This window comes from Triticum dicoccoides, chromosome 7A (genome assembly GCF_002162155.2).
Source record: "Triticum dicoccoides isolate Atlit2015 ecotype Zavitan chromosome 7A, WEW_v2.0, whole genome shotgun sequence".
Taxonomy (NCBI): Eukaryota; Viridiplantae; Streptophyta; class Magnoliopsida; order Poales; family Poaceae; genus Triticum; species Triticum dicoccoides.
In genome coordinates this window covers 124,128,098-124,135,985 of record NC_041392.1, presented here as the reverse complement: position 1 = coordinate 124,135,985, position 7,888 = coordinate 124,128,098, and the positions used below count along the sequence as shown (strand labels likewise).

General features: G+C 51.4%; 1 non-coding gene and 1 pseudogene across 1 annotated transcript; one reads left to right on the top strand and one right to left on the bottom strand.

Moving 5' to 3' along the window:
* Positions 1-967: 967 nt before the first annotated feature.
* LOC119334817 lies at positions 968-1,075 on the top strand. The gene has a single exon (XR_005161577.1). It is a non-coding gene; the product is annotated as a U6 spliceosomal RNA (small nuclear RNA).
* Positions 1,076-3,735: 2,660 nt separating this feature from the next.
* Positions 3,736-4,204, bottom strand: LOC119333599 (annotated as a pseudogene).
* Positions 4,205-7,888: the final 3,684 nt, after the last annotated feature.

The window sequence follows — 7,888 nt, the reverse complement described above, 5'->3', positions numbered from 1 at the left end:
AGTCCGAATAGGGCAAGGAAGGGGGGGGGCGCCCCCCTTTCCTCTTTCCCCCTTCCCCTTTCCTTCTCCAACAAGGCGAGAGGGGGGAGTCCTACTCCCGGTGGGAGTAGGACTCCTCCAGGCGCACCCCTAGGGCTGGCCGCACCTCCCCCTCTCCCTCCTTTATATACGGGGGCAAGAGGGCACCCCATGACACACAAGTTGATCTTCGTGATCGTTCCTTAGCCGTGTGCGGTGCCCCCTTCCACCATATTCCACCTCGGTCATATCGTAGCGATGCTTAGGCGAAGCCCTGCGTCGGTAGAACATCATCACCGTCATCACGCCGTCGTGCTGACGAAACTCTCCCTCAACACTCGGCTGGATCGGAGCTCAAGGGACGTCACCGAGTTGAACGTATGCAGAACTCGGAGGTGCGGTACGTTCGGTACTTGGATCGGTCGGATCAGGAAGATATACGACTACTTCCTCTACGTTGTGTCAACGCTTCCGTTGCCGGTCTACGAGGGTATGTGTACAACACTCTCCCCTCTCGTTGCTATGCATCACCATGATCTTGCGTGTGCGTAGGAAATTTTTTGAAATTACTACATTCCCCAACAGTGCGCACATGTTCAACTTATATATCCTTAACGTTTGCTCATCGCGAAATGAGAAGTTCATGATCAGTTGAGTTGTAAAGAGAATCCCTGGTCAATCAAGTGCAGAGAGATTAAGTTCTAGATTTTTGGCGAGATCAGATCAAAACAGTCTTGATTACCCCAGTTAAACGAAAATAGAAGAAAATTACTGAAGTACATTACAAAATAATTCTTTTATTTCATTTTTATATAATTTAGATAACGTTTTAATCCCTACAAACATGGTACTCCTCATATTGTTTTAGGTGGCATACCCCTATTTACCTATGTTGATTGAAGTAGCATTCAATATCATCCATCAGATTAGATTAGATTATATTAGCAGTGTCCCTTGGGGACATCCAATTAAATTGCAATGATACAAAGAAGATTAGCATGACCCCTGTCTCTGCATAAGTATAACACAAACAAATCTAGATCAGATTAACAGCTAATGAAAGATTCACATTTATTTAAGTGTGCCATAAAAAAGCTCACTATTTATTACAGTCCAGGATGGAATACATGGCATTTACGGCATTCCTTTTATTTACTCGCTCGGTCCCCCTAGCTAGTTAGGCTGGTCATAGTGGGGAGTAACTTAGACTAGTGTCATGCATATGACATTAGACTAAGGCCCTGTTTGGTTCAGTTTTTATCGACGGATTCCGCTGCCGCGCAGCAGAATCTGAACCAAAGGGCGAACCCAGCAGAATCCGATTCCAGAAATCCGTTGCCAAAATCTGAACCAAAAGCGGAAGCAGCCCAGGACGTGCTTTCCAAAATCTGATTCCGCTGCGGGGCAAAATCTGAAAAAGTTGTATCAGCTGGTTTGCCAAATGACGTACATCTTTTTCATATCAGATTTTCCACAACTGTTTTTCCACAGCAGATTTTCCACAGCTGCTTTTAGAAATCCACAGCCGAACCAAACAGGGCCTAAGTTACTACCTTTATAATGCAAAGTAACATAATAGTAATATCATAGATGACTTTATTTATTAGCTCATACTCATCTTGCCTTGAAAAACGCTATGTTACAGTAAGAGCATGGTTAATAGCACAGCCTGCTGCTGGCTATAAGCCCCTGCCACATCATCTATAAAGCCTTCCCACACAATAAGCTGGCTTTTAGGTTGGCTCTAAGACTGACCCTAATAAAGACATGGACATTTAATATTTACACCTGTTGTGATCCAATGCATACAACATCTTTGTGGCCATTTCAATGAGCATATATCTGCCATTCATGCCAATAGGATATACCGGATATACCAAAAGAAACTGATCAATATTCAAGCAATTTTAATAATTATGTATGCATATATTCCATTCATGCCAATAGATCATACCAAGGAAAACTAATTAATAAACAAGCAAGAAACAGGTACGCATAGCACCATGACAAAACAGTTGAACATTGCTTGAGTCTTTCCAAGGAAGCATTAACCAAACATAGAACTAAATAAGACACTCGGCAAACAAGCCGTTAGTTTTAATCTTGACGCCGACGATCAACAAACTGATGGCGCATAACACCATGACATCGACACTTAAACATTACACCAGTCTTTTTAAGAAAACATTAACGAAACAAGAGACAATGCAAATAAGCCATTAGTTTTGATGGTAAATGGAGCAACGAATCCATCTGCATCAACATATAACCCCGGGAACCAAAGTGTGAATGATTATTAGTAGTTTAGTACACTGCTAACTTGCTTTCATTTGTAACTTTTAAGATTGATTAGACAGTATTCTAATCTACTGAAATATAAGGAAGGCTTTCTTATTACTAGTTAAGTACAGTACAAAGGCCGTCAAGGAGACTAGCATGCTGGTTAATTATAAGAAAATTAATTAATTCATTAGGGAAAATTCTAAATGTTCAGAGTTTTAGATAAGATGGATACCCTTATTTGCTTTCTGTTTCTGTCATAACCATTTTTAAATTACAACAGCTGAGCATCATATCAAATACATGTGGATTCATATCATACAGAAACGCATAGCTGCATATCATGCAAATATTTGACAGTTTGACATCAACAAAGACCACCTGCATGCTTAGAGTTTAGATAAGCAGAAAAACAAATGTATCACATAGCAGGCTAGCATTGCATGATAGTACTAACTAACCAGATATGCGTAAACAGGTGAAATGTATCAAACAGAAGGCTATCATAGCAAGACTGTACTAGTAAACAGGGGGAGAACACATACCATGCTTCTGGATTCAGATCATCAACATTCGTGTACCACAAAGGGCCTTGTGTCTGGGGGAGCCAGCATGGTGCAGAGGCCGCAGCTGCCTTTGGTGGCCGTGGAGGAATCGAGGCACCTTGTCCGGGCTGGCGTGGTGGCGGGACGAGGTGTGGCGCCGACGGCGGCGGGACGAGGTGTGGCGCCGACGGCGGGACGAGATGCGGCATCAACGGCGGAAGGAATTGAGGCAGCGACGGCGGGACGACCTGAGGCATCGGCGCACGCGTCCTTTTGGACTGCTGACCCATCTCCTTGATGCGGCGCCGGCAGCTGTTCTAGGGTTTGGGGTGGTGGCGATTTGGGGGAAGCTGGAGGCTTTAAAGCTTCGATTTGGCGCGCACCAAGCGATTTGGAGCGAGGGAAAGATGGATTTCGCGCGCGGAGGTGGAAGGAGAAGCGCACGAGGCAAGGGAGACGCACGGGATCGGAAGCGGCGGCACTAGCGCTCGCATCGGCTGCAAGCAGGCGGAAGGCTCTCGTGTTCTGTGTCTTAGCCCGGCGCTTTACGAAGAGCCCGCTCCTTCTCTCTCCTTTCTTTTTTTCTCTCCAGCTCAGATTTTTGCTGATGTGGACTCTGTTGCAGCCTGCTGAATAGGACTATTGTACTTGCTCTAACATATTATGTTACCACCTCTCATTAATTACTTGCCACACAAGCAGAATTTTCTCGAAGTGCGATATGTTACTAGCTAAGTTACTCCCACTATGGCTTAGAAATACGAAGGTGCATGAGATTTTTTTTTGCGGGTGAAAGGTGCATGAGATTAGGGACGAGAGGCTATATACGTACGCGTGTATGTACTGTCACAGCTAAGATTAGGGACATAAGATTACTGCGAAGATATCATAGCTAGTATGGTTTTCGTCCAACGATATTCCCGGCGGGCTCGTAGTTGCAGGTGATGAAGACGCCACGGTTGTTGTTGCAGACGACGCGAGCGCAGCCCATGGTGGAGTGCCCGCACACCTTCCCCGCGGCGCAGGTGTTGGAGCGGTAGCCGTAGTCCTTCTTCTCGCCCACCCACGCGTTCACCGCATCCGCCGCCTTTCAGTCCGCGCCGCCCGACCCCCAGAAGATGTTCTCCCCGTACGGCCCGCCCGAGTGCTGGAGCTTGCAGTCGTTGATCCTCTGGTTGGCGTAGCTCTGGGCGAACCCCTGCAGCTTCGTGCTCAAGCTCACCGCGCCCACCCCGACGGCGGCGTGGGCGGCGTTTGTGCGATGAGAGGTAGTCCTGCGGCGAGTTCTGCCCCTGGGAAAGGTTGACCATGGTGGCTGCCATGGCTAGGGCGAGCAAGATGGCTAGCTTGGGCGTTTGCATTCTTAGTTCGGGGCCTAAGGGCATCTTCAACAGACGCGTGGTTGTACGGCGCGCTAATTGTTTTTGCAGCGTCAAAATAGTCCTTTTTGCGCGTGGGAGCGATGAAGAAGTTTGTCAGATTCACAAAAACATGGCGCCCAATCCGACGGCCCCACCTGCAGGCTGCAACAGTCCAGATTTTACATCGCGCGCGAGCGGATGCACCAAATATGTGGTGCGCGATGCCGTTTTTCCCAGCGCGTTGGATCTTGTTTACCGCGCGCGGGATTTTATTGCGGCTGCTGGAGCGCTAGTTTTGATTGTGCGCGCAGCTGTTTTTTCGAGCGTGCGGCTTATCTAGCGCGTCGATTGGAGGTGCTCAAAATGATTTGTATGTGCCTGCACTAGCTAGCTTTGGTTCTGTACGTATAGCTTAAGTACCGAGGTGTAGTGGATTTGTGCGAGAGATTTCTGCAGTTTGCCTGGAAAGTCTAGCACCATGGCAAGGAATTTTCTAGGAGTGGCAAAGAATTCCACGAACAAGACATATGCATGAGGCAACTCGATCGATGGAGTCTCTCTCATTTGGAATTTGTTACGAACGTTGATAACTAGTCTCTACTCTACACCCCTATCCAGAAGGAGAACCCGTGAAGTCGTGAGTGGCTAATGTATATCACGTACGCATGGTTCCAGTAGGAGCATACTTGGACTATCCCATTGTTTGCCCTCAAAGTTGTTAGACCACGCTCTTTGCAGATTGTGTACTACGGCTACTACTAGAATGTGCGTACTTCATATTACTGGATTCTTCTATGTCCACGTAACTTTCTGGTAGGGATTTGCTGTGTACGTGACTCGCAGTCGCCCGGTTGGACAATGTCTAGAGACGGGTCTCGCGACCCAGGCGCCGGCGGCGACCGGCGAGTCGGAGGACGATTTTGGGCGCTAGTGGAGAGTGACAAGGAGGAGGGTGACGACGACGGACGGCATCTTCATGCCTGCCCACTGGAGGCGGCGTCACCTACGCCTTCAGATCACATATGCGAGGCTTTCAGGATTGGATATTCAGAGGATGAGGTTGTGCTGATGGTGGATGAGGCGATCCCGCAGGACGATCCGGCAAGGACCGGATTGGAGAAGACGGAGAGGGTCGAGATTGTTCGCCGCGTCGTGCACCGGAGGACGGCGGCGACGGCGATCCGGCCATGGCGTGGCCCGCTTCCAAAGGTACGTCTTCCGGCCCTTACATTCGGTCATTTTCTCGGTTCGGAATGGAAAGTAGTGCCCAGTCGCCGGAAGAAGGGCCGGCGGCCGGAGCCGACGGTGGTACAGTCGTCCGGTGAGATCCCGATCGGGGTAGCCAGGCGGCGGCGTTTGAATTCGTTGCTGGGCTTGGTTGGGCGGCCTGACGATGGGTGTGAGGCCCATCGGATGGCATCGCTGTGTGGGCCGGAGTTGGCCGGGTATGAGGCCCAGGCCAACCCGGTATCCACAGGGTCCACGAGCAGCGAGGCTAATAGCCCTTGCATGCGTACGTGAGAGCGTGTATCGCTGTGCGTTTCTTCTCCGCCGAAGCTGTGCCCTAGGTATATGCGCCGCGACGGTTCATCGGGCTTCCGTCGCTGTGGTCCGGGGCGGGTGACTCGGATCCCTCCCCTGATGGCGGGACGGGGGGATGCAGCACCTTCCGGCCCTAACAAGCAGGTGATCGCCGGAGTGACACCGGCGGCCCGTGGCGGCGGCGTTACACAAGGCCAGTGGCCGGTGCTGCCGGCTGACCGTGGCGCCACACAGGGGCCTCAACCTACGGGTGTGGCCGGAAGAGGAATCCTGCCAGGTCCGCGTCCTGCGCAGGCAGTGGGAGCCGTGCCAGCCGCCGGGCGCGGTGGTCAAGGACTCCGACCGCCGGTGCCGGCTGTAACTCCAGCCGCCGGGCGCGGTGGTCAAGGAATCCGGCCGCCGGTGCCGGCTGCAACTCTACCGATGGCCGTGGGGCGAGGTGCTGTTCAGCCGAGGCCGCCGCCGACGGCACCTGTCAGGCGTGGCACCTCTACGCAGAAGCGGCAGACCCAAGGCACTGCTGCTGGGTCTCAGCCATGTGTCACGCTGCCGCCGCACTTCGTTGCGAGGCCGGCGCAAAAACGCTCGGGCCCTACTCAGACAAGGCAGAACTCGACTGCGAGTGAGAATTTTGATCCGCCCCGGCGACAGTGGGGGGACGACGGTTTGATGCATATGGGGATGGCCAACACCGTGGCTCGTCATTCACGGGAGGTGGTCGTGGTCATGCCTGGCAAAGTGATGGTTCTGCTGAGAGACCTTTTCTCGGCCCTCCGGGTGGTTTTGTTGAGGGAGCTTTTGGACCAGACTACCGACAGAGAGGTGGCTACCGTGGTACTCGTGGTGGTCGTGGTGGTCGGTGGTGGTGGTCGCGGTAGGTACCGTAACAGACAGCCTCCGCCGCCGGTCATTGTTGACCATTCGGCCCCTGTCGTGGCAGCCACACCCATTCAGACGACTGACCTGCCTAGCCAGGCGATGGAGGTCGTGATGGCACTGGCCAACGCGGAGGTTCTTGGGACTGGGGGTACTGTTGAGCAAGGCGACAAGACCGATTCAGAGAGAGCATCCAAGTGGGCGCGTAAGAAGGAGAAGATGATATGTTATCTATTTGGTGAGAATGGTCACTTTATTGCTGAGTGCGTGGCGGAGCTGTGTGATACGTGTGGTAAGCCAGCATATGCCACGAGGGATTGCCCGTTTCTGCGTGATCAGGTTCTGGCTCTTACTATGTATGGAATATATTGTGCTGAGTTGATGTTCTTCGAGTCCCCGGCTGTGAGAGAGATCCCGGTAGAGACGCTGAGCTTGACTACTGGGATTGTGAAAGTTACACAGGGAGAGGTTTCTGAGGCTCAGATTATGCAGAGGCTTCAGGAACTGGCTCCAGGTGATTTCCAGTGGGAGCTTGTTGGTGTTGAGGCCAATGTGTTCAAGGTCGACTTTCCAACTGGGGATGATTTGCAGAGATTGCTGAGCTTTGGTTTGTGCAGAGTTCCTGGCACTAAATGCATTCTGGAATTTCACGAGTGAAAGAAGGTGGACCTAAGGGCAAACCCCTTACTCGGGTTTGGTTGCGGTTTTCTGGGGCTCCCTCTGAGCCAATGCAGGATGCTCGAGTTGTGGCTAGCCTAGGCATTATGGTTGGAAAAACTGAAAAAGTGGATATGGCCTTTACCCGTGCTCATGGGGCGGCCCGACTTCTAGTGAGCGTTTTGGACATTGAGTTCGTTCCTAATGTGGTCAACTGGACTTACAGGGGAGAGGTGTTTCCTCTCGAGATTGAGTTTGAGGATGCAGATTTGTTTGCCGAGGCGATTAATGGGCTGATGTGGATATGCATGAGGTGATGACAGCGCGGGTGATAAAGGGGCACCGACTGATGAGGCTGGACGAGAGATGTCCAACGGATCGGAGCCTGTTGCTCAGTCGCCCGGGAACATGCCCGGGGTAGAGCCGGCACCAGCTTCCTCGGTGCCTATGAGTTCACTGCGGTTTGGGTCTTTTGAACCACCTTCTGCCCCCTCCCAGACTATGGAGCGACCGGGTGGAATCTGATGGTGTGTTTGAGTGCACGCTTCCGGTTTTGGAGTTTGATACTGCTGATAGTCCCTTGATTAGAGGCTTGGTGAGGATGTCTTC